This window comes from Girardinichthys multiradiatus, chromosome 5 (assembly GCF_021462225.1).
Source record: "Girardinichthys multiradiatus isolate DD_20200921_A chromosome 5, DD_fGirMul_XY1, whole genome shotgun sequence".
In the NCBI taxonomy this organism is placed as follows: domain Eukaryota; kingdom Metazoa; phylum Chordata; class Actinopteri; order Cyprinodontiformes; family Goodeidae; genus Girardinichthys; species Girardinichthys multiradiatus.
The window spans coordinates 2,850,576-2,878,336 of NC_061798.1; the positions used below are offsets into that span (position 1 = coordinate 2,850,576).

Below are 27,761 nucleotides of genomic sequence, written 5' to 3' on the forward strand. Positions count from 1 at the left end.
CAATAAATCAAAAAAGCTGTCTTTTATTTTTGAATAGCTGCATTGTAACATAGCACTAGTTAACCAGCAGTTAATAATTTTTCAAAAGCAATCTCACCTGATTAAAAAAAAAATAATAAAAGTTTGACATTGTCTGAGTTTTTTGATGTGTTGGCTTCAATTAAAAATGACTGGAACTGCGTTCACAGTGAAGCCGCTCCTCTGCAGGGCAGATGAGAAACAAACAAAATAAATGCAAACCATGTTGTTATAGTGACTCTCTTTAATGGAATCTACCTGCAGTTTCTTCAATATGTCACAACATTTAATCCCAGTTGTCTTGAAAAATAAAAAGTGAATGAGGGAAGCTGTAAGAGAATCTGACAGATACATAAGAACAAAAGTGCTGCTAAGGCAGTGAGGCAAGTCGGAAAAATGCACACTTGAATTTTCTTTTGTTTTTAAGAAAATATAAAACACCAGATTACTGATGTAAACAATGTACTCTGATTTTACAACTTCAGTTAATTTTGCTGATCTGATGAAATATTCAATATGTCACCTGTCTTACAAAGAGAAAGCTTCCTTCTAATCACAATAAATGTGCATGAATAAAATATTCACCTTATTCCTGGCGGTGTTAGTGTAGGACTGACTGTGGGTGAAATTTCTGGTAAGACAGCAAAAGTTACAGTAAACCAATTATTGGATATAATTGCATGTTAGCTTTTTGTCTGTTTTGATGGTGTTGTACTTACAGACATGTCCCATAAGTTCTTGCAGTAGTTGTCCTGTTCACAGCTGCACCAATAATCACACAGGGCTTCATTTGTGGCTTCAGAAAGTGTGTTATGAGCATGCACATTGCTCCCATGATCGCTGGTCCAATTTCCATCTGTTGTGAATTGTTGAAAAATCAAGACAAATTAGGCTGAAGGTTCTAAATTCGAGGAATGCCACCACCTGCATTTTGAAAGAAATTGATAAATTGCCTTCTTCTTGCCTGACATTATAATCAATTCATGGTTAAGAATGAACTGGGTGGCTTTCCAGATAGCTAACCAATCATAACTGTAATAAAACAAGGTATGAGATGAAACAGAAACTTTTTATTTTGTAGTTGGCCCCTATAAGCTTCAAAATTAATAAAGTAGATTTCTCACTGGAGCTTTGGTTAGAAACCCTGACTCAAAATTAAGTGGTTGGTGCTCATCAGCCCTAAAACAGATGTATCAGATAAACAAAGGGTAAAACAAATAGTGCATTTAACCCCGATCTATAATCTCTAATTGGCTGAGAAAAGTGTTAGCTAACTGGGGAGAACGCCTGTTCTGTTTTTAATGCCTGCTTTTTGGGAAAGCATTAGCATCAAGACTGACTAAAGTGTTCTAAGACGTCTTTCAGAACAACAGCTGAATGCCTTGGGACAACTGTGTCAAGATGCATCCAGGCAAGGTGAACGGAAATGAAGTTTGCATACTGTGCAGCCTTAACTATAAGCAACGTAATTGGGTGTTTATGGAACAGTCACGAATGAACCATGTCTAAATCTTCTGCTAGACAATAATGGCAAAGTGTGCAGAGATGAAGAACCACTATGCTGCTTAAACTTTCGTGGTTGAAACAATGCTTTTATTAGTATAATTTGTCTTTGCAGTTCGGTTAAAGGCATTGGTCATCTTCTGTCACTAGTCAAAGCTAAAGTCTGTTGTGAACATATAGGTTATAAAGTTATAAAATAATTGCATTTTGAGGTGGGATTGGGATTGAAGGAACACTGGACTCCATACTTTATACCCTGTCCAGTCTGATTTCTTATTCTGACATATGTACACACATTATATAGCAATTATAATTTTTTATTGTTAGTTTTTTTTATTAAAAGTCAGTATTAAAAATTAGTGCCCCACCAATTTTGGGGGATAAATACACTTACCGCTCTCAGCAGGTTTAAAAGCATAGAAAATGTCAAGGTAAAAAGGAAAGTGAACCAGTTTACCCGAAGACATTTCTTCAGGTCGTCCTCCCAAAAAAAACAATTTTAAAAATTATGAGTATATTATCCTATCTAAGATGCACAAGTATATATTCTTTCCTTAACTCTGTGAGAGTCTGTTTGTTTACATGTATGTTTCCAGGTCCAGAAGTCGTATGCATTATTCACACAAAACATAAATTATAGGAAACAGTTGAATTAAAAAAAAAACATAACTTTTTAAAATTGTTATGTTGGTTTGATCAGAAACATGGTTGTCAGTGGGCAGAGTCTCAGTGCACCTTGAAGAGGTTACCTATCCAACACAGGGCCAACAACGAGGCAGTTACAAACAGCACTTACACACACAACTAAAACCAGTTTAGAATCACCTACTTACCTAAAACATGTGGCTGTGACTGTTGGGAAAACCATATTTCCTAGAGGATAAAACGTATTTTTTGTGATAATTGTGATATTTTAAAATATGTTCATTTTGTCATAGAAATATCCGTAAGGCTAGCTGTTGAGGGACCATTGGAGATGCGTGAGGTGTGGGTCAGGTTGGGATGAAAAGCAGCATGTAGATTTTTTGGGTGCAGTTTACATAATCTGAGCCATGCACCTTGAGCGTTCTTGCATTATTACTTTCTGCATGTCAACAGTGATCCTATTTCAGAGAAGGAAGCACACTGCCCCCCTATTAGATTAGTTGTCTAAGGTCAGCTGTGTAGGTGACAAACTCAGCTCTTTCTGGGTCATATTTTGACATAATAGAGTGTAATGACCTCGTAGAAACAATAAGCTATAGGTTTCCCTAACGTTTTCTTCCCAATTACTTCAGAATGAACTGGAGCAATAGTATTTCACAGGCTGTTTCTTATGAGTATAATAATAATTTGTGTTTAGTTTAGAATTAAGGCTAAAGGAGAAATGAATGTTCACACATATGCCACAGGAACTGCTACTGACTGACTGTTACTTTGTTTTCACTAGTTCATTGTACAGCAAATAAAACAGTTATTTTATGCTTAGACATTAAGATCTCTGGCCATGTTTATAAGACACAAAACTTTTTTGCAAACATTTACAGTAAAGGAAAAAATATTAGCTTTCTACTGTTTTAATGTAATCTCTAATCATAACTTTATACATCAAACATGTTTTAATTTAAAACAAAGATAACCTCTAAAAATAAATATTTTGTTTTGAAATAGTGATTTTCTTTTTTAAAAGAAAAAAAAGCTATTCAAAAAGCGCTTCAAATCAACAATGCGCCATAACTCAAGTGAGTTAGAGCTTAGGGTCCCAAACTCATGTTCTACTAGAGAGCAGAACTGGTGTTTCCATCTTTTACTGCAATGGTCCTAAAGGAGCAAATCAGCCCCGGACCATCAGAATCACAAACATTTTATTATTCCCGCAGAGCAATTTTAAGTGTGGTGTAGCATTACAAAAACATCACAAAGACTTTTAAAAGAGTAACAATAAAAAGAAAGACGGGAGAGAGGATGGGGAGGAAAGCAGCAGTAATATAATGTACAAAGGTAAGACAATAGCAGAAACAGTGAACAGACCATCGAATTGCCTCCACCATGTTTGACTGTTTATCATGTTCTTTTAGAAATGCTGTGATACATATCCCCAGATGTGATGGGTTACTGTGCAAAAAATTCTACTCTTGTCTTGTGCAGTCTCTTTTTTTATTGCTTTAGATGTTGCTCTTTGTGACCTACTAGAAAATCTGCTGATACATTGGATGCATAAGTTTGATTTTTTTCATTTGTGGACAATGGCTTATACTGTACTCAGCTGGAGTCCCAAAGACTCCACAAATTCAAACATAATCCAACAGACTCAAAAACCGTTTTCATCCCTGAGCGTTCCAATCTCTCACCCCAATCACTTGAAGACACCTTATGCACATAATGTCCTGATTAATCTTTGTTATGTGTACTTACAGCCATTTTCAGATCTCTCCGGAGATGTTCAATCAGATTCAAGACTGGACTCTGGCTTGGCCACTCTTGGACATTGACAGAATGGTTCTGAAGCCACTCCATTGAGATCTTGGCTGTGTGTTTTGGGTCGTTGTCCTGCTGAAAATCTTACTGTCTCCCCAGTCTGAGGTCAAGAGCACTCTAGAGCAGGTTTTTTCCAGAATGTCTTTGTACATTGCTGCATTTATCCTTCCCTCTATCCTGACTAGTCTGCCAGTTCCTGCTACTAAAAAACATCCCCATAGCATGATGCTGCCACTACCATGCTTCATGGCACAGATGGTATTGGTCTGGTGATGAGTGGTGCCTGTTTCCTTCAGACACTCGGCATTCACACCGAAGAGTTTAATCTTTGTCTCATCAGACCAGAGAATTTTGTTTCTCCTGGTCTGATATTTCATCTGGCCACTCAACCATACAGGCTGAGTTAGTGGATTGCTGCAGAGATGACAGAGCTGATAGAATGACCATGGGGTACTTGGTCACCTCCCTCACTAAGGCCCTTCTCCCCGATTGCTCAGTTTGGATGGCCAGTCACCTCTAGGAAGAGTCCTGGTGGTTCCAAACATCTTCCATTTATGAATGATGGAGGCCGCTGTGCTTATTGGGACCTTCAAAGCAGCAGAAATTGTTTACAGTTCCCCAGGTTTGTGTCACAAGATTATCATGTCTTGGAGGTCTACAGACCTCTTGATTAGGCAGGTCTGGTTTCAGCCTTTTTTTTTTTATTGCTTTTTTACCCACAGCCAGAATTTCCTTTGTCAGAAACATGTCTTCTTTTCTCACCACATATGTTATATTCCACAGATACATCACTAGGTTAGTGTATGGAATTATATAGCCCAATATTTTGGTCAATGTTAATCCAACTTGTTCCAGTTATTTTTGTGAAGCTCCAAAAAATTTGTAAATGATTGGCATCTTAATTCTCCACATATTCTCCAACATTCTTGTAATGTAGACGTCTGTTTGCTTTTCATTTTAGGTGTTATGAAAAATCGTGTTAAATTCTTTCAGCAGAATTCCCGCCACGATTATGAATTTGTTGTGTTTTGCTGTATTTCACACAATTGGAACCATTCATTGTCTGTTATTTTAATGATCAGTTCTGTTTCCCACTTACTTTTTTGATACAATGTGCATCCCCCAGAGAGCTGTAAAAAGCTAAAATAGCTTTTACTATTTTTTGTAAATCAGAATCCATCATTACTCCAATAACACCATAATTGGTGTCAGGTAATTTTGTTCAAATTTGATTTGTGTAGTAATGTCTTATTTGTAAGTACCTAAATAAATCTCTGTCCTGTAAATTATCTACTAACAAGTCCTGTGCTCTTATATGCACTGTCAACTGTGGGACCTTATGTAGACAGGGGAGTGCGTTTCCTATTCATGCTCAATCAACTGAATTTACCACATGTGGACTCCATTGAAGCTGTGGAGGCATCTCAATGATGATCAGTGGAAACAGTATGCACCTCAGCTCAATATTGAGCTTCATGGCAAAAGCTGTGAATCCTTATGTAAATTCTTGGTTTTCTCAGTTTTCTATTTGAAATACATTTGCAGCAATGTAAAACAAACGTTTTTCACATTGTCATAATGGGTTTTGTGCGTAGAATTTTAATGACTTGAATTAGTTTGATACCATTTGGAATAATGCTGTAACATAACTAAATGTGGAAAAAGTGCAGCGCTGTAAGTACTTTCTGGATGTACTATATTATATAAAAATCTATGGGAATTTATGGGAAGTGCCTAAATTTCCAGTGGTCTTTTTCATTATATTTCAAAAATTAATTGACATACAGGATATAAACTTGAGGGTCAAATCTTGACTGCTCGTGACCTATATTTTTTTTCTTAGTTGTGTTTATTGTTAAAGCCAACAATTCAAAACTTCAGTGTTCTGATTCTTGATCCACTTTACTTTTTTCACATAACAAGGTGCAACATCATGCAGGAAAATTTACAGATCATGATCAAGTTGGGGTTGGACTGTTGGAAGAAGTTGTTCTTTTCAAAGGTTTTGAACTATTAACAAAGTAATTCACTTGGGTGAGAAGTAACCATACACGTGAAAATAATGATGCTTCAGTGTTGGGATGACACAAGACTTATTGTGGCGATTAATTTTTTTTTCTCCTTAGAAATAATTGTAAAAATATTCTTAAAATACCAGTCTATTCTTGTCCTTCCTCCTTCAGTCCTTTCTATTGGACAGAAGTGGTTTTATTTTGTTTCACCTATTGTCACCATTATCCCCGAGTTTCCCCTGTGTATTATTATTTTTTTCTTTTTTTGATATTTTTTCTTTATTGCATTTTTGAAAGCATTACACAGTTCTCTCAAAAGAGGAGACAGGTAAACATTAATAAAAACTAAAAAAAAGGGAAAGGGAAACATGTTGGATTGCAGTATCTCTGGAATTTGCTTCTAAATTATCAGTTCAGTCATTCGTAGCCTGTCATATATAAGTAGATAGTCCACTTTTCCCACTTTCCTCAGCACTCATCTTTTTGAGTCTTTAACTTATGAGTCAACTATTTCATCATATATATTTTGTTCACAATTTTCAGCCAGTCATCTTGTGTTGGAGGATCTATTCCAGTTTCTCATGATTGCTTTCTTACAAGCTGCCAACAAAGATTTTCAGTAAATACTTGTCTTCTTCTAACACATTTCCTTCTATCATATATCCAAAATACAGAAACATACATACATTAGATATACCATAGCTGACAATATTTCAGTTTCACATATGAAGTTGTAATCCCTCTTCTTTCCATTAGGCAAGCATAAATTGTAAATATTGCTCTCTATTGTAAAATGTTTTGCATACCAGTGTTCTACCAAACAAGCTCTGTTTTGGGGGCAAAACAATTTTATAGAAATTCCCTCATTAGTAGACATTCTTGTAGGGCACTGGTCAAACACTGTTATTTGCTATCACAGAACCTCCTGCCTACAGTCAATCTGAAATTGTGATTGATGTAATGATTGTAGTCCTACCTGTGTTTATGATACATTGATGCTAGTCCATTAAGTTATTAGTCCTAGAAAAATGTTAACAAAACATTGCTCTGATCAAAAACAAACTGATCAAGAATCAGGTCAGTACTTAAATATATGCGGTTAAAAACAATGCTATGTATGTCATGAAATTCAGATTAGCCAAAATCTGTGCATATGCATGACACAGATGCAATTACGGCATGGGGTCAGTGTAAAAGAACTTCAAGACATCACTTAGACAACATAAAGAGAGATGTTTGTACATTAAGATGAGTTAACAGCACAATGAAGAACAGCACAAGCAGTACATTTTAAAAGGAGTTTATACAATCTGCTTTGGATAATCCAGGGTTGGAATGAACACCTTTGTCAAAATGTATTTATAAGAATTCTTTAAGAATCTTACAAGAATTAGAAGAACAATTAAAGAGGTGCTGACAAATAGCAGAGTTTTAAATTGCTTTCATTAATCTCTAAAAAAACGTTTGCTTGAGCATTGCAAATAGAAATAACTTAAACTTCAAGTCTTGTATATCATGCTTATGAAGCCTAACATCACTTAACATAGCAAAGGTGTTAGCTATATAATGTGGCATTGTTTTGCAACTGGCACTGACAATTTGGCACCTGTCCCTCTGAAGACATTGATATGGTGACAACACAAGCCAGTTACTGCAACCGGCTCAGTACCTGAGGCACCCAATGAACCTTAATCCTTGACATTTCTGCTAGTCTGCTTCACATGTAAGGTTTGACTTGTTAAGATTTTGTTTTAGCATATGCCAAACATGTCTGTCTGTCTATTCATTTCTAAATTGTACTGTAACACTCCTGCTTTTCTCTGAGTATTTTTGTATTGCAAATAAGTTTCAAATGGTGTAAAATATTTTGCAAAAGCCATAGAAACATAGAACCTTATATTTTATCTGAGGCTGCTAGAACTCTTTTGACCTTGGTTCATTAACAGCAGCAGCAAATAAAACACCAGACACTGGATATTTAATGTAAGAGAACTCACACTTGTCATTTAGTAGGGAAAACCTTGAGCTGCCATTGCATAAAACCTTTTTCAAGTTTTATGGCAGTTGGTTGACTTATTCCAATTGACAGGTTTGCATATTTCATTTGATAAACTACATCAGCTCATAGAAACGTTTTAAAATGAAAAAAAGCAGTAATAATATTTTTTTTTCTTCTTATATTTTCAGGTTGACATTATTATCTGAAGATATTGCAGAAACTGAACATACATAATATCCCCAAAAGCAGTGGATCATCCCCCACATGATTGAATTTAGGTATTCCAACCACTTCAAGGCTCACAGGTGTAAAAACTACAGAATGTAACCATGCAGATCACTCCTACAGATATTTGTAAATTAAAAAATTGCTCTCCAGAGTTCATGAAATTCCAGAATGGTACTGTGATTTGAGTTGACCTGTGAAATAAGTCTGTTCATTAATTCTTTTCACTACTAAACATTCCAAGTTTGTTATATCCACCCAGTGTCTCTGTTTTGAGTTTGTGTTTCTGTTTATTTCTCCTGGTCTGGTCCTTAGTTTACCCTTAGTTCTGTGTTTGTGACTTGTTAATTGGTTTCACTTCCTCTGTGTTCCAGCAGTCTGACCCACACCTGTTCCTAGTTCCCTTGATTATCTGGTCCCTCTGGTTCACCCTGCTTTCCCTGTTTTAAGCTCTTTAGTTTCCATTGTTCGCCGCTGTTGTGTTACGTTCTGTGGGTCATGTCTTCTGTGATTTGCTGTCGTGTCTGGTCTGGTGTCCTGGTCATGTAACCCAGCTGTCTGGATTCAGTTGGGCAAGAATTAAAACACAATCTTACCTTCATTCACCGTGTCCTGGAGTTCTCCTCTGCACTTCGGTCCTACCTCAAACCCGCAATCAGGACAAAGGTCAAGTGTTGGTGTTGTCATTCAAGGTCAAAACAAATAGGAATAACAGCATCTATTCAAAGGAATAATCACAAAGTGGGGAACATCACATGCTGAAGTGCACTATGTGCAGAACTCTCCGACTTTCTACTGGCTACAGAGCTTCAAACGTCATGTTTTCAGATTAGCTCATGAACAATGTGTAGAAAGTGTCATGGGATGGATTTCCATGACCGAGGAGCAATGTTCAAGCCTTACATTATCAAGGCTAATGCAGTGCATCAGATGCAGTGGTGCAAAGCTCACAGCCAGTGGACTCTACAATAGTGGAGACATGTTTGACTCAGTGACAAATTATGCTTTCTTGTCTGCTAATAGATTGGACAGGTCTGGGTTTGGGATTTGCCAGGAGAGCAGAACTTTTCTGAATGTATTTTGCCAAATGTAAGGAAGATTTAAGGTGTTTGGTTGTTTTTTACGGGTTGGGCTTGATATCTTTTTTCCAGTAAAATGAACATGTGATGCTAAAGCAAACAAAGGCATTTTGAAGAGAGTTATGTTTGTGACTCTTTGGCAAATGTTTGGGGATAACCCCCTTCCTGTTCAAATATGACTGCTCTCCAGTGCACAAAACAGAGTTCATAAGGATACAAATGCACAACTTTGGTGTTAGGGAACTCAACTGGTCTGCACTGATCCCTCAGCACAACTTGATAACAACGCATTTTAGATGAACTGGAGCAGAGACTGTAAACCAAGTCCTCTCAATTTACATCAAATATTCTTCTGGAAGTATGGTTAAATATTCCTGAACAAAGAATTCTAAAACTCGTGTTGAAGCATGTCTTGTACTTGCACTGGGGTGGCTGGTGCTTTATTCTCAGCCTGGAGTGGTTGACCTGCCCGGCCCGGTTTTCCGGCTGGCACATATTTCTAATTTTTTTGGTGACCTGGGCCCCTTGGCTTGGTCGGGCCTCTGCTTGGGGAGTGATGTGTCCCGGGGTCTTGGGTCTCTGGATCCATGGCTGAATATGCTCCGGCATAGACGGCTGCCGGCGGGGCCTGTGGGCTCATTGCAGCAGCTTCCTGGGGTTTCTGCACTGTGGTTGCTGGGTGGTTCCCTTTGGGACTCTCCCCTGCTCTTCTCTGGGGGGGTTGCGGTAGTCCCAGTGGTGGTTCTCCTGAGGTTCCCTTGCTCTGGGGTGCCTTTGGATGTCTGTGGTTCGGATCTCCTCCGTGTCTGTCTTGAGTCCAGGGTCTGTGGCTCCTCACACCTTGTACACACAAGCACGCTCACACTTGAACCGACAGGTGTTTAGATTCAGTTGTTAACAGACATACAGATATTCTATATTCAGCCGCAGTTACCACTAAATGCATCTTGCATTCATAAGTACCGTGCAGTTTTTGGTAACAATGCTGTTATTATATATGTTTCAGCATGTGTAGAAGCAGTCTTCTATGGTGTTATAATCTCTTAATCCTTCTTTCTCTCCTCTTTTCTTTTCTCCTTTTCTCCCTTTTTCCTTTTTGTCCCACCTTTCTCTCTTTCTTGCTTCTTATTTTTTTTCCTTTTCGTTTCTATCTCCTTGTCCATAACAATTTAAATAATCCGAAAGCAGTTTCTAATAAAGTATTTTGTTTTTATAAATATCAAGCAGAGCATTATAGCGTTAGCCGTAATGCCCCACTTGTGAAAATAAATCTGTTGGGCTTCTTGGCACTCAGACAACAATTCTGAGTGCTACTCTGCAGGACAGGACATGGTAAAAAAGAAAAAAAAATGAAGAAAGAAAATGAGATTTTAACAGAATTTTCTCAGAATTAGAATCAGCTTTACTGGTCAAGACTGTGGGCAGAATCAAGGAATTTGACTTCAGTTTCACACATTCACAACGTGCAGGAATTAAGTCCAAATACATAAACTTTAGAGAAAATTAAATAAAAGATAAGAATAACAATATGTAGCACTTTGAACTGTCTTGCTACTGAATTGTGCTATATAAATAAACTTGCCTTGCCTTGTCTTGCCATGTACATATTGTCATGATTTGTAGTATTATAGGTTGTGTTCTAAAGTTTTAGGTTGTTTGCCATGTCAGTTCATTTTTCTGTGCTAATATTTTGTTAGGTGTTTTTTATGCATTTCAATAAGTAAGCACATGTTAATTTTGTGGTTGAAGTGAAATGAAATCACTTTCTATTCCAGAGATTAAAAAGTAGACATCAAATCTTAAAAAAGAACTGAATTTTTAACGGGGTTTTGCTATTTTCATACTACTGTATGGCACCTCTGGCAGTAATTTTTGGTATGCACCACCTTGGTAATTCACAAACTAGCATGTTGTAATGTGCCAAAATATTGTGCAATGATGTGTCTGAGGCTGGTACAAAAAGACAAATTTAGACAGAAAATCAAGCTGGTCTTACATTCCCTGTGGACTTTATTAAGGACTTAAGACTCCTTTAGTCTTGGGTATTTTTTGGTTTTAGGATTTAAAATACAGATTATTGAAGTGCTAAATATCACTCCATCCTGCAGCTTTAGGCGGCAGCACCAGCTTGAACTGCATTTAAAGGAGACGAAAATAAAAATTGAAGTTTCAGTTCTAATATTTGTTTATATTTCTCATTTATCTGGGTTTAGGATGTTTTTATTTGTTTTCTGTTTCTTGGAGGGTAACCACTTCATAGATTACCATGTAATTATTCAGATTCTATGCTTTTAAATCACACATTTAGGAAGCTCCTCTCCATGTTTTAACATATCCTATATGACACAGACAGGAAACTAATTGAAAGGGGACCGTGCATGTTTGTTAGCATTGTTGCAGGACATATACAGCACTATCTGATGCCCTATTCCTCACCACCAAAATGTTCCAAACCTACAGGTCCTTCTCAAAATATTAGCATATTGTGATAAAGTTTGTTATTTTCCATAATGTCATGATGAAAATTTAACATTCATATATTTTAGATTCATTGCACACTAACTGAAATATTTCAGGTCTTTTATTGTCTTAATACGGATGATTGTGGCATACAGCTCATGAAAACCCAAAATTCCTATCTCACAAAATTAGAATATTTCATCCGACCAATAAAAGAAAAGTGTTTTTCATACAAAAAACGTCAACCTTCAAATAATCATGTACAGTTATGCACTCAATACTTGGTCGGGAATCCTTTTGCAGAAATGACTGCTTCAAAGCGGCATGGCATGGAGGCAATCAGCCTGTGGCACTGCTGAGGTCTTATGGAGGCCCAGGATGCTTCGATAGCGGCCTTTAGCTCATCCAGAGTGTTGGGTCTTGAGTCTCTCAACGTTCTCTTCACAATATCCCACAGATTCTCTATGGGGTTCAGGTCAGGAGAGTTGGTGGGTTAATTGAGCACAGTGATACCATGGTCAGTAAACCATTTACCAGTGGTTTTGGCACTGTGAGCAGGTGCCAGGTCGTGCTAAAAAATGAAATCTTCATCTCCATAAAACTTTTCAGCAGATGGAAGCATGAAGTGCTCCAAAATCTCCTGATAGCTAGCTGCATTGACCCTGCCCTTGATAAAACACAGTGGACCAACACCAGCAGCTGACACGGCACCCCAGACCATCACTGACTGTGGGTACTTGACACTGGACTTCTGGCATTTTGGCATTTCCTTCTCCCCAGTCTTCCTCTAGACTCTGGCACCTTGATTTCCGAATGACATGCAGAATTTGCTTTCATCCGAAAAAAGTACTTTGGACCACTGAGCAACAGTCCAGTGCTGCTTCTCTGTAGCCCAGGTCAGGTGCTTCTGCCGCTGTTTCTGGTTCAAAAGCGGCTTGACCTGGGGAATGCCGCACCTGTAGCCCATTTCCTGCACACGCCTGTGCATGGTGGCTCTGGATGTTTCTACTCCAGACTCAGTCCACTGCTTCCGCAGGTCCCCCAAGGTCTGGAATCGGCCCTTCTCCACAATCTTCCTCAGGGTCCGGTCACCTCTTCTCGTTGTGCAGCGTTTTCTGCCACACGTTTTCCTTCCCACAGACTTCCCACTGAGGTGCCTTGATACAGCACTCTGGGAACAGCCTATTCGTTCAGAAATGTCTTTCTGTGTCTTACCCTCTTGCTTGAGGGTGTCAATAGTGGCCTTCTGGACAGCAGTCAGGTCGGCAGTCTTACCCATGATTGGGGTTTTGAGTGATGAACCAGGCTGGGAGTTTTAAAGGCCTCAGGAATCTTTTGCAGGTGTTTAGAGTTAACTCATTGATTCAGATGATTAGGTTCATAGCTCGTTTAGAGACTCTTTTAATAATATGCTAATTTTGTCAGATAGGAATTTTGGGTTTTCATAAGCTGTATGCCAAAATCATTCGTATTAAGACAATAAAAGACCTGAAATATTTCAGTTAGTGTGCAATGAATGTAAAATATACGAATGTTAAATTTTCATCATGACATTATGGAAAATAATGAACTTTATCACAATATGCTAATATTTTGAGAAGGACCTGTATATGTTGAGGAGCTTCAGCTGCTGTCCTGACCTTTAAATGCAGTACACATATTGATGCCAGAAACAACATGAAGTCTTCAGAAGCCTTACCGAGTCCAGGGCTTGGCTTATACTTTTGTTTTTGCCATATTGAAGACCAAATGCATCACACATACCACTTAAACTTTAACCATAAACTTATGTTAACACAAATGGCCGGTACAGTATAGTAATGAAATAAATTACCTCAAGTTCACTGAGTTTTTTGCCTTATCTACACCACTAATTTAAAGCTTTAGGAAAAACTGTAAACGTGGTTAATCTTAAGGAAGAAAGGATCTTTACACATCCCAAATATTTTAGCTTTGTAACTTCAGTGCCCCATTTCAGAAAGCAGCATTAGTGAGAACTCATTCCTGTTTCAGAAAGCCAGGTAGCCGTTACGCTGAGTCAAGTTACCCCTGCAATTAACTCTGTAAACAAACCCTGCTCTGTATCAGGGTTTATTGAACTAACCCTGGGTTTGGTCTACTCTTTAGCTGAGATCGGGCATAAGGAAAGTGTCAGCAATGGTGTGATCTTTTCTGGAGTAGCCTGGAGACGTTGGAGCGCAAATTCTCTGCAGAAATCTCCGTCGGGAGAGTGTGATCAGACCACGATTAGATGTCTTATCATTTTCTGGATGAGTATATTTTTGAGCGTCACTGTTTTTCACCACAGTCAATAATTTATTGCAATAATATTCTTAGTTATCGTTTTGTTTGTGTATCATAGGTGACACAGAAAATCCTTCAAAGGCATCAGTACGTTGTAATGTCAGGACTGTTATCGTTGCACTTACACTGTCACTCAGGTGCCCATAATATCAATCACTAACGTTCAGTGGAATCAGATTGTCTTTAGCAGAGTGGTGGAGAATATGTTGTTTTGTTTTTTTTTGTTTTATGTTTTATATCTTATTGTAATTTTTACTTTGATGCTATCACCAAAGCACATTTAATTTAATTTAATTTAATTTAATCTGAGTATGCCTTGTGGATAACCACACAGTGTGTTCAAAAATAAATGTCATTTATCCTGGGTTTTATTCTCCTTTACTATACAGCCTGATAGTTTTACCTGACTGGTTCTTATAGCCGGGTTGCTTTCATTGCCTTTTGCTTTGTTGCTGACACACCTGAATTTGCTTACTGTGAGACAATAAAGGATTTTCTATTCTATTCTGTTCTGTATTAAATGCACTTAATCAATACAAATCTAGTTGACATAGCAGCTAATTGTGGTTCTGCACTGTGAAGATCAGATGTGATGCAGCCCCAAATTCAGCAATGTGGAAGCCAACTGGCCAGGTTCTGTGCATGACACCTATTCTATGTAAGTCTGCACTGAGTGTTAGGCTCAGTATGAACTATGTATATATATATATATATATATATATATATATATATATAACGACAAGTACGAGTACGATATATATACATATATACAGTATGTCTTCTATAAAATAAAATAAAAAACTAAAAAGAACATGCATCGGTTTTTATTGCTGCCCAAGCAAATGTGTACCTACATAATTAAATTAACATTCAGGTCTTGATTTAGTGTATTTTGTTTTTGCCCTGAATTGCTTAATGGAATAAGTCATTCCTTCAATTAGAAAGTTGTCAGTTTGATTTCAGCTTCGTCCTGTTACATGTTGATATGCCCCTGGAAAAAACACTTAACCCCAAGTTGCCCACTGATCTGTGCATCAGTTTATGACATTGCACGAGTTGTTGAGTGCAATTTGGTGAATGTGGCTCCACTGAAAGCAGTCTGAGTGGTCAGTAAGACTAGGAAGGAAGTCAAAAGCAAGCCTGAAGAAGCTGCAAGGATTTCCAAAAGTATGCAGCGAACACATGTATGAACTAAAAATCACAGCTGAACATAGGATATTCATAGAAATGTGTGTGTGTGTGTGTGTGTGTGTGTGTGTGTATGTGTGTGTATTTTAAAGTAGAAATAAAAGAAGAATGAAAATATATTTATACAAATGCCCAAACTGGCTCAACTGGCTCTTTTCAAATCAGAGCACAAGCAGCCCTATTCTGAGCTCCTCCCTAAGAGCTCACCTCCTCATCCAGTCATTAAGCAGGAGTTCAGAAATTAGCTCCTCAGTCGAGGCATTTTCAAGTGCTTGCATTCGCAATTTCATTGTTCTGGTCATAACCCTCAGCTCATGGCTGGAGGGGGGAAGGATGGAGCACCGGTCAACTGTTAAAATGGAAATCTATCCTCTTATTTCAGCTCTAACTTGACCTCTACAGACTGGTACATCATCCATGTCACTGCATAAAAAATGGTTTGGTTAAAAGACAATATATAATCTAGATATGGAATCTATTCAAATACACTTGATTGCAAATAAATAAACAAAAACAACATACATATGTATCTGACATGTAACTATCTGAATAGCTGAATATTGATATTTCTAGATGTAAAGTTCAATTATCTTCATATGGGTTTAGGGTTAAGGACTGAGATCAGCGTTTTGTGATGAACACTCCAAACTATTGACCCTATAAGACCTTATTAAGACACTTTGTAACTAATCAGATATTGCTTCAAGTTTTTTTACAAAATGTCTTTTTGTTGTAATGCTATTTTGTTAGGTGCACCAGTCCCTCCTAAAGCAAAGCACCAACAAAGCATGACATAGCTGGCCCCTTACATCACAGCTGGTGTGGTATTCAGAGGCTTCCAAGCTCTACCCTTTTCCTGTGATGATAGAGCTGATGAATATGGCACATTGAGGAGTCTGGAATCTCTATTCAAGAATGAAGCAGTCTTGTGGAGGTTCACAATTCCCTTCCTGATGTTTGGCAGATTTCAGGCATGGACCTGAGCACATTTACTTTTACACCCTGATCCATGTGAAATTGATGGCATGAGGGAATTCCAGACTACTCCTTTCAAACATTCCAACTCCACAACATGCAGAAATATGTATATATGCAGATATGAGTCTCCTCTCTGCAAACAAATATGTATACACATCTTAAGAAGTTATAGATGAAGCTTCATAGACATGTAGATTTGCCAAAAATAGACAAGTAAAACAGAAGAACAGATGAGCAATGACCAAATGCAAACCCATGGCAATTGAATCCCAATACTTTTTACCCAAGGCCGTTTATTAAAATGAATGAATAGTCCACCAGGCCACCTTGCCAAACTGTTGGATAGTTGAACTTGTGCATCAAAAATAATTTTCACTTTGAATGAAAATGCTTCCAGTTAACACAAACAAATTCATCATTTGAAGGTGATTTTATAGCAATATGTGTGCAAGTTTTAGCTCCATTTACATCTTGGCCTGTTCCTCTGCATTGCGTGGCAATTTTATATACCTGGCTGACATATGGATGATTCCGTCCCGCAGAGTTGGCATGGCTCAGCTCAGGGTCGACTGACATAGTCAGTCTGCCAGCTTCCTGTGAAATGCACTTTGACTAGGAACCCTGGTGTGGTCAGCAGCTGCATGGGTACAAGCATCACCTGGCTCCTTACTATGTTGCTCTTTGAGACTGATGGCAACTTTGAAAACAGTTCTAACAGAATAACGCTTTTAAACCAAAAGTGACGAATGATCAAGTTGTCTTCTGAGCCAGAAAATCCTCACTGTCTCTAAAAACATGGTGTCTTCACACTGTCTCATTTGCAATATACTATGATAATAATAATAATAATAATAATAATAATAGTATTCTTTCAAGTTTTTTACTTGGTAATCAATATTAAGTACACTTACAGAGGCGGTTCTAACAGAACATCTTCTGTTCTTTTTCAGGTCTTCTTCCTTCCAGAATTCCAGCTATCCCAGGCTAATGGTAAGTGCTGCTATTTAAAAAAAAGAAAAGTTGTCTTTATTACTATTCACCCATCAGTCATACACAACATTCACTGCAATATATATTTGTCAGATGCTGACCAATTGGTATCTTTGTTCAAACAAAGTTGGCAGTTGATCAAAACATAGGTTAGTATTGTAAACATTTGCTTTTTGAGGCAAACCACTGTAGGGCATGATCAAAACCCGAAAGCATTTTGTTGCCTACAGTAGATTTCTGCAATTAAAACCAAAAACTTCAAAAATAATCAAAAGAAAAATAACAAAATAAACCAATGAACTAAAATAGAATTGTCACTATTTTTATCCATATTACACAGTGGTGCACAGTGCAATCTGAAAGTTTTTAAATTATGTAACTACCACTTGTCTAATTGCATCACCGGGAAGGGCTTTCTTTTCCTATTGTTTACAACTATTCTGTTTATGTTAAATTTGTTACACAACTTTTCAGTTAGTTTTTGTTTAGATTTCCATTTCAGCACCATTTAGTTAAACAACAAAGCTGTGTCATCATTCTCTATATACCCAGTGAAGACTTCCTTAAACGGTCTAAGCTTCTTTTCCACAATGTAAAAGTAATAATGCCTTTTATGAGTCTTAGTCCCAGTGAAAGTACAGATTCTTTCAGTTGACTTCCCAGAGGTGACTAAAGTAAAATAACCCCATAAAGTAGAAAAGTTTGAGTAGAAAAACAGAAGAGACTAGTGTTGCCTCAGATTTGGTCTGCTGCCTGTCTTTATACCCTTGTCTTCACACACAGAAAACACTGCTGCTTTCAAGTCTGTGTGGATATTTCATGTGTCCTCTGTGCATTGTGGACTGAGAGGAGTTGGTCTTTAGGGGCAGCTCTGTACCCAAGGCTTATTTTAATGTATGTAAAGGCTATGGCTCACTGGAGAACCTGTACAATGGACTGATCATCCAGAGGGATGTGTCAGAGAACAGTGTGTGTGTGTGTGTGTGTGTGTGTGTGTGTGTGTGTGTGTGTGTGTGTGTGTGTGTGTGTGTGGAGATGTGTGTGTCGGAAATAAGAGCGACTGTGGTCGAGGTGTGGACATGCACCGATGGTCTACTTGCACATTCCAGTTTCAGCCTTTGACACTTTCAGCATGCACAGCACCACATGCGCACACAAACACACACAGGAATTTGGATCCCAAGGTCTGATACATTTGCATATTGCTGTCTACTAAAGTCAGACCCTGTAGGCTTATTCAATCCTGAAAACCTCCACACCAGTCCAACCTGGTGGGTGAAAATTCATAGAACTTTTCCCAACTTTAGTAAACTTGAGTAATTGCAGTAAGATCTCGAGTTTCTTGATGCAGACATACCAGGTTCAAAGATGTACAGTCAATACCAGCGCCTTCTAATTGATCAGCAGTTGTTGGGGATTTTTTTGAGCTGTTTAGGGCATACGTTTAGAGAGTTTTATTTTTCTTCAATTCCTCAGTGTTTTTTTTTGTAAACTCAATGACAGGATAAACACAAAATAAAAATAGAAAAGTGATTGTAAACATTTAACAAATGTACTCAGCACTTGCTATCCATAGTTAGTTACCTGTACTAAGAAAAGGTCATGTGAGAATTTAAAGTTAAGCTCTTCAAAAATATATTAACAGTCAAGGGATGTATTATTAACATAGATTAGAATAAACTGGTAAATAGTTTCATATAAAAGATTAATTGCTAATAATAATAATGAAAAATGTTACCAGATTACCAGAATACCATACAGTTGAGATATACCATCTATATGGTATTACCTTTAAAAATAACAATGAATGGGCATAAGAGATGTGTTTGTCCAAGCTACCGCACCCTGTTGGCGGTTAGATGCCTTGGAGTTCCCACGGCTCTTGCTCCCCAGAAGCGTCAACACTATCTACAACACTTTCTCTTAAAGGAATGACTCTCAAACTGTACTATACTTTTAACACTTTTTATCTAAATAAGGCAGAGGAAGGGTTACAGAGATCAGCGCTGAGGCTCCTGTCCTGGATCCGCTCGGTGATCAAAGTGACGAAGCAGCCTTGAAATAAGGTCACGTGTAGTTTCATATCTGGTACTCCCATGCAAGTAATGTACATTTCCTCAGTGTTTATCAGTAGACTATGTGTCACCATTGAGGTGTCTATCTGATAGTGTGTGTAATAGCAGCATTCTAATCAACCCGGTTACAGACTGTTCCCCAATCGAACCCAATGTACTGAACTTTATGTCAACCTTTAGGTCATTTGTCCTTATAATGTGCGTCAGTGAGGATTCTTATCCATATCCCAACAAAAGTGAAAACATTAGCATTTATCTCTTATCACTATGGTGTGTGTGTGAAAGCTCATCTATAAGTAATAATAAGAAAGGTTAATCCTAACAGGTTTCAGCATTAAAGTATGATTCATTTGGTTTGTTTTGTGCAATTTCAAATCTATCTATCTATCTATCTATCTATCTATCTATCTATCTATCTATCTATCTATCTATCTATCTATCTATCTATCTATCTATCTATCTATCTATCTATCTATCTATCTCTCTCTCTCTCTCTCTCTCTCTCTCTCTCTCTCTCTCTCTCTCTCTCTCTCTCTCTCTATATATATATATATATATATATATATATATATATATATATATATATATATATATATATATAAATATATATGTGATGATGGGCTGCACTACGCCCACCCAACACACCCTCCCCACGCCCCACACACTCACCCTTCCACACGCACGTGTATATACTGCTCATTGTCCCTATTTTTATCCCTCTAAAATGTTTTTACATTTTGTGGTTGTGGAAACCTACATCAAATTCCATGTTTGTGACTCTGACAGTTGACAGTGATTCTGAATCAAACTCAAAATAAACAAGCCTTGAATCAGTCTCACATCAACAGCCATGCAGCTCTATGGATTTACCACACAACATATGTCCTAGATAAAAGAAATTACAAAAATGAATAATTACTTAAAATAAGTAAAACATTGTTGAAATAACAGACATGTAATGTAAATCTGCTTAAAATAACCACCATAACTTACTCTTGAACAAGCTCCCCCTCATTCAAAGCTAATCTTCATTATGCTCTTCCTCATCCTAATTGACACAGCCAAACTTCCAAACTAGTAATTTTCCTCTTCTGTGCCATTATAAACAATCCATTATCTAGAAATAACACATCACTGGAAACTAACTGAGCAGAGTGCAAGCTTGCTACAGTGGCCTGTGAATTTGCGCAGGCATGGCCTGTAACATTTCCAAGGTCTTTGTAACAGATGTTGCTCTATCTGACCACTTTTCTGTGAACTTTAAAAGCATAATTTACATTGACATAATTAGCTAGAGATATTATAAGAAAACACTTTTTTTAAGGACAGGGCAACTTAAACAAATTTACTCTTCCACATCTACTTTGTCCTGTAACTCAGTAAATGAGCTGATAGGTAACTTCTATTCTTCAATTACTCCCATTAGGGTGAAGGTTGTTTCTGGTAAGAAGAAATCTCTGTGGAGAAATGTTCTACCAGTAAGAATGATTTTCAAAAAGTCGAACGAAAGTGGTAAAAGACCGGACTCCAGGTACACTTTGACATCTAGAGAGGCGTAACAGATTAAACTTTAACTGAAAATGCAAGGGAATCTTTCTTTTCTGAAATCATCAACAAAAATACTAATCATGCTAGCACTAACAATATTACTGAGAACTTTTAGAAAATTTGGAGTGTAGTCTGTACACTAATGCTGTGTCCAAACAAAAGAAATTTTGGCAAAATGACACAATTCTACAAAATCAGCTACAAAAGATTATTTGATTTGGATGTGTTAAATAAAGGAACGTTCTAATAGACGTTAGACAGCAGCTCTTGATGACTGACTTTGGACACACGGCAGTAGCCCTTGCTTTTCTTAACTCCTTTTATATACTCAGGTATTGTCTCTCTAATGCCACCAGGTTTCCTGTCTGCCATTCCCCATCATAATGCATGCCAGAACAATAGTTCTCGTACTCGTCGTCTTCCGCTTATCCGGGACTGGGTTGCGGGGGCAGCAGACTCAACAGAGACGCCCAGACGTCCCTCTCTCCAGACACCTCCTTCAGCTCCTCCAGGGGGAGCCCAAGGCGTTCCCAGGCCAGCCGAGAGACATAGTCCCTCCAGCGTGTCCTGGGTCGTCCCCTGGGCCTCCTCCCGGTGGGACGTGCCTGGAACACCTCCCGAGGAAGGCGTCCAGGAGGCATCCGGTATAGATGCCCGAGCCACCTCAACTGGCTCCTCTCGATGTGGAGGAGCAGAGGCTCTACCCCGAGCTCCTCCCAGATGGCCGAGCTCCTCACCCTATCTCTAAGGGAGTGCCCGGCCACCCTACGGAGGAAACTCATTTCAGTCGCTTGTATCCGGGATCTCGTTCTTTCGGTCATGACCCAAAGTTCATGGCCATAGGTGAGGGTAGGAACGTAGACCGACCAGTAAATTGAGAGCTTTGCTTTTCGGCTCAGCTCTCTCTTCACCACAACGGACCGGCACAGCGCCCCCATTACTGTGGCAGCCGCACCGATCCGTCTGTCGATCTCCCGCTCCATTCTTCCCTCACTCGTGAACAAGACCCCGAGATACTTAAACTCCTCCATTGTTGTTTTCTCATCATTAATCATTTAACCTTTCATTATTCACTTCAATGAAAAGTGAATCAACTGAAAAAGTCAGTTTCAAAGTAAAATTTTTTCTAAGAATACTATTTTTTTAAATTAATTTTAATCATTGATTTCTTGTTAAATTTCAGCAGTTTTAGCATCTTTTTATAGTATATTACTTTATACAAAGCAGAAATTAATATTTTCTTCTAGTTTTATATTACAATAAAGATTGCTTTTTCTGTATTTGTATTCAAAAGCATCTCATTTTCTCTGTCAAATATTTAAGCAATCATAGAATGACTAAAGGTAATATGAGGAATGGACATTTCAGTAGGTGGCGTGGCTATGGACCAACTATTTTCACTCTTAGCCTCAGCAATAAGTACAAAACATTTAGTAAAAAATTAAGTACAAGGAAAAGAGGGGAAATGAATGAAAGACAAAGTACGGTTTATTTTCCTTAAACACTGTGACAGAGGATGTAATTAAGCTGTTAAAGACTTTCTCATCCTTAGCTATTACTCAATCATGTGGGTAACACATAAACAGCTGTAGGGGTGTAAAATTATGACCTGTCAGTGAGATCAGCCTCCAGGCCTTACTGGAGATACTTGATAGATAATGTAAAGCAGGGAGGAAAAAGAGGGAAAATAATGCTCACAAAGATGTATCTCGGTATCTGGACACCATACCAAATATAAACTGAAGATGTGATGCACTTTTGAATTTGCTCCAAAAAACTAAATATTTTTACATTAACAATGAAAACCTGAGCAGCTGTCATACAGTGTAATCATACTTTCCAACTGTAGTGGCGGTATATTACACAGTTTCTCTCCAACTCCCTGGGAACTTTCTAAGAAGCCCATGTTTTGCTGCACTTGGGTCACCCAGAGGTTAAAACACTCATGAATATTTTACCTGCCCATCCAGCGGAAGCACTGTACTTGTCTGGAGTACTGTGTTCACAAGAAGCAGTGAGGGAGAAAGAGAGAGGTGCGACACATAGCGTGTTTGCATCTTTAGAATATACACATGTGTTGGTAGAAAGATTAAAAGGCTATTTTTGCTTCATAACATTACTTTACTGAGAGGACAGAGAGTCTGAAACTGAAAAAAATCATAGCGACAAATTGGAGCAATATGTAATTAGCGGTTGTTCATTTTTGTTAAATAAACTCAATTATGTGTAAAGAGAGTGAATGGAAATTGTTACTAGTTCACTAGAAGGATGTTTTTTCAGGTTTTAGTTTAATTTCCCCATAGACATCAGAGCTCACTCCCACAGAGGAAATCATCAGTTTTGAAGTCCAGTTTACGTCTAACATCAGAGTTAACGGTATATCAGCATTAGGTTTAGGCATTATGTGGTTATGGCTATAGCTGGTGTTAAGGTTACGTTAAGGAGACAGTGTTATGCCTTAATAAGAATGGCTACAGAATCCAGCATGTGTCTGTGTTCCATACTATGTGTGTGTGCGTGCACACGTGTTAAACACTTGCCCTCACAAGTGCTGGGGCAGCTCCAGTGAGTCACAGTGCCATGTATACTTCTCTCATCCAACATTTACAAGCCTTCTGCTCTCCCCCTCGCTCTTGCTTTGCTGCCAACACATTACCCACGCTCCACTGCCCCCCCTCTCCATCTCCTGTCTGTCTCTGCTCATCATCACGTCTCCGCTGTCTGCATGTTGTTTCTTTTGTTTTGGTTTTTTCCATCGTTTTTTTTTTATTTTCATCTTAATTGGCCTTCATTGTAGTTTCTTCACTCTCACTCATTTTCTTACTCTGACCTTCCTTTTCTTTTTCCTTCACTCTTTCACTTCTTCTACTTATTAACCCACTTCATTTCACTCTGTTTTGCATTCATCCATCATCTTGTTTGCCTTTTCTCAAGCTCTCTTTTATATTCTCTTCTTGCTTTTTTTGCCCATCTAACTTCCTATGATTCTAGTCCCCTCTTTAACTTGTGCTATCATTCACAGATTTAATTTTAATTTGAACTGAACATGTCTTGCACATGTAACTGAGCACCTTGTTGCAGAAGTAATGTTAATTATATTCTGTAGTTCTAACTGCACAGGTGTTTCTGTTTATGTGTTGCTAATTTCCAATCTTTTTTTTTTGTTTGTTGTTGAGAAAAGCCTACTCTGATTTAAATTAAAAATAGTGTTCTTTTTTTATTTGGTAGTTGTGCCATACAGGCCTGCTGTTGTTTGTGTTTGAGAAACAATATCACATGGAAAAAAATAAAGTGTTGCTTGACTGCTACTTACACTTGTTTAAAGGAGCAGTCATCAAATAGAAGAAGCAAAGACAGCTAAATCACAAGCGCTGATGTCCCGTTTGCCCATTGTCACATGCCTAGTGTTACAACTATATAGCCTCATATAATTTTAATTCTTAGTTTGATTCATTTAACACCCTTTGCTATGTCTTGTTTTATAATTCTAACCACTTGTGTAGCACACAGTCACACCGTTAAAAATTTGATATAATCTGCTATATTTTAGAAAAAAGCTGTTTGTTGTTTTGTTGTTTTATTAGCTTTTCTTCTCACTTGAGAAGTCAATGTATTTATTTTCCAACCAGTTAATATCTTTTTAAGATAACAGTTGTGAAATTCAATGTTACATTTGACTTGCATCACAACTTCTTCATGTTTTCTATCAAATTTGTGTTCAAGAAACCAGTTTGAGATGAGCTTTGTGACAAGGTGCGTTACCTATGGGAAACAGCCATCAGAAGATGGTTACACTGTTGTCATAAAGGGATGGACAAAGCCAGCTATAATACTCAGGCTCTTGTATTTATGTGATGTCCAATTGGTAATAAGAGGCCCATAGTGTTTCAAGAAACTATCCCTCAAACCATTAAGCACCCCACCAGTCTGATCCGTTTATACAAGGCAGGATGGATCAATGCCTCCATGTTGTTTACAGCAAATTCTGACCCTACGACTTAAATGCTGCAGCTTAGACAGTGTCTCATTGGGCCAGTTTAACAATTTTTTCATTCTATTATTGTTCACACAGTTGCCACTTACTGGACATCTTCTTTTCTTTAGGACATTCTCTTTAAACCCAAGAGATGCTTGTGTGTGAAATTTCCAGTAGATCAGCAGCAAAATCCAGAGCTACCTGTTGAGCAACAACCATGCTATATTCAATGACATTTAAAAGAGAAACTATTTTTTTTAAAGCTATTAAAAGCTATTGAATTTTAAGGTGTTTGGAAGGGTTACCTTGCAGCTTAGAGGGGGCATTATTATTGTGTGAGTTTTAGCAATTAATTCACCTGTTGCACACAACTTTAACATGATTAAGTACAGAGGTAGCAGAAAGCCGTAGATACTGTAAATAGTTTATTTATTTATATTTGCTGAGTAGGCGGCATTAAGTAAAATTGTAGGTTCAAAAGTGAGCGCAAATCACCCAATGTGAAGACCTAGCAGCCTCATCGGTAGTTATCTCCAGCCATTGGAAGGCTTCTTTCCATGCTGGATCGATGCCAGACTTCCGTTTCTTCTGCTTTTTAAGCTTTCCAACAGCAGAAATGACGTCCTTGTCTATGAGCGATGCAGTGCTGGTACTGGCTGCAGGCCCGTCATTTTGCTCCTCGCTATTAGTGGAATGACCGCCATCCGATTTGTGCTTGGCAGCTACCGAAGAACGCCCTGGTACGACGCTGTTTATACCCACCCTCCGAAGCATCGTTAGCCGTCACACTGGGTCATAGGGTGAAAGGTAGCAGGAACAGACTTAGCGCATGCGCAATACCCGACATGAAAAACACACGGAGGGAGCCCAGATGTCAGGGCCGATACTTTAATAAAAAATGAGCGAATCGGCCTAATTTCATGCGCTGGCGAGAACCGTAATTAAAATCACTTTTCTTCCCCATTCTGATGCTCAGCTTCATCTTCAGCGAGCTGTCTTCATCACAGCTAGATGCCTGAATGCATTGAGCTGCGGTCATTTGCTTAGCTGATTCGCTATTAGTGTTAACAACCAATTCAACAGATGGACCTTATAAAGTAGCCAGTGAGATTGCGATTCAGAAACTTTGAATATTTTTTTTCCTTCCAAAAAAAGAGGCAGTACTAATGTTCAGGCTTAATATTGTTTCTAGATAAAAATAAAAATAAAAGTCTGGAGAACTGGATTTGCTTCGGCAGTAATGGATTTGGGGAAAATAAGGATTGTGGAAAAAGGCATAAATTAAGTAAACCGGATTTATAACGTGTTACATTCAGCATTGTATTGCCACAGCTAAAATAATTATATAACCCACAGTTTAAATCTTTGTTACCAGAGCTTAAATTCACATTAATTTAATGATATAATAGTATTTATAATTATTTCAGGTCTTTAACTTAAATGATTTCAGTGCAACAAACATCTCAGACAAGTTGACATCATTTATTCCTCTGCAAAATATTGAATCAGTATCAATTCCAGAGAGAAAGCTCAACCAAGACAGTGTCTAAATAAACACAGGCACTGTTAGGTTTGGTAGAATTGTCAAAGGGTACATGGTCTGCTACAGTAAAAGACTAAACATGGATAATTACAAGCTTCGGTTGTTACTTTGCATGCATTTATCCAAAGTCCCATTCAGTGACCAGTTGTTAAACACTTAGTGCTGTAATGGCAGGAGTGGCTTATAAAAATTGAGAAAATCTGGGAATATAATCAAGGCTGTGAAAGACAAACACTTGGTAAAGCATGTGTTTCAAAAAGACTCCAACACACAAGCGTTTAGAATGTCAGTCAATCAGTCAGTTATTTTCTACCACTTCTTCCATAGTGGATCGCGGGGAAGCTGGTGCCTATCTCCAGCAATCTATGGGCAAGAGGCGAGGTACACCCTGGACAGGTCACCAGTCGATCGCAGGCGTTTAGAATGTCTAAAGCAAAATTCTGATTAATTTAAACAGAAATATCTTTCAATTTTCGCCGACATAGTTGACATAGATTTTTACATGTTCTAGTCAGAGAATGCATGATAGACATTGTGTGGTCGTGCAAATAATGACAGAATCTAAATCAGTAATAAGTGGCTGAATTCTGTAATTTCCCAAGAGTCATCAAGAGGAAAATAAGGTTTACAATTTCCACTCTTCTCTCTATCAAATGTAGTATTGTAGTATCAAATGTAGACAGAAAATCTGTGGTTATTATTTTATATACTTCATGTGAAGTCTGAGGTCTCTAGCGAGAGTGGTATTAAGGCTATTAAACTCCGTGGTACTTTTATGGTGAGATACATGGTTTATTAGAAATAAGAATACAAAAGCTAAAAACTCTCTGTCTCTGTACATAACCATGTAAAATACTAAATTCCCTTACAAATAGTTGAAAGATGACATATCAGCGTGAGCTAATTGGAATCTGTGGAAACTGTGTGTAGTGTGCCTGGCTCAAGTATTTTAGATTTTGATGTAGAGATCATTTTAAAATGTCCCTGACTTCTTAAAAAATATAAATATAGCCTTTTAGTGTGAAGATGAAGCTACAAAGCAGATGCTACCTTTAACATTGTTGTTAAGGTAGCATCTGTTTCTACAACAGTTGGATGTTAACTAGTCGTGGTATTCTTAAAGTGAGAACAAATCATTTGTGTCCTGTTTGTCACTCTGTCACCATGTCTTCTTTCTATTGATTGGTAACAATAATCAGTAAGTGCAGTAGGGCTTTTGTATTTCAAAGTAAGAGTCTCAGATATAGATTCAGGATGTTCAATTTGAAGCACAGACTCTCGTATCCAGGGCTCATTTTAAAAACTTACACTTACTTCACAAGACTAATCACATTCTGACAGAAACAAGGTGGAATTTCAGTTTGATGAGAAATACTGTGCTTTTTCTACATTGAATTTAATGCTGT

At 37.9% G+C, this 27,761-nt stretch overlaps 1 long non-coding RNA gene across 1 annotated transcript in view; it reads right to left on the bottom strand.

Annotated features, from left to right (window-relative positions):
* Positions 1-16,817, bottom strand: part of LOC124869149 — a 44,477-nt gene extending 27,660 nt beyond the window's left edge. Inside the window, exons 1-4 of the long non-coding RNA XR_007038503.1 lie at positions 16,734-16,817; positions 8,811-8,932; positions 738-874; positions 604-649 (exon numbers count right to left, since the gene is read on the bottom strand). This is a non-coding gene — a long non-coding RNA (uncharacterized LOC124869149). The remainder of the gene's footprint in view (positions 1-603; positions 650-737; positions 875-8,810; positions 8,933-16,733) is intronic.
* Positions 16,818-27,761: the final 10,944 nt, after the last annotated feature.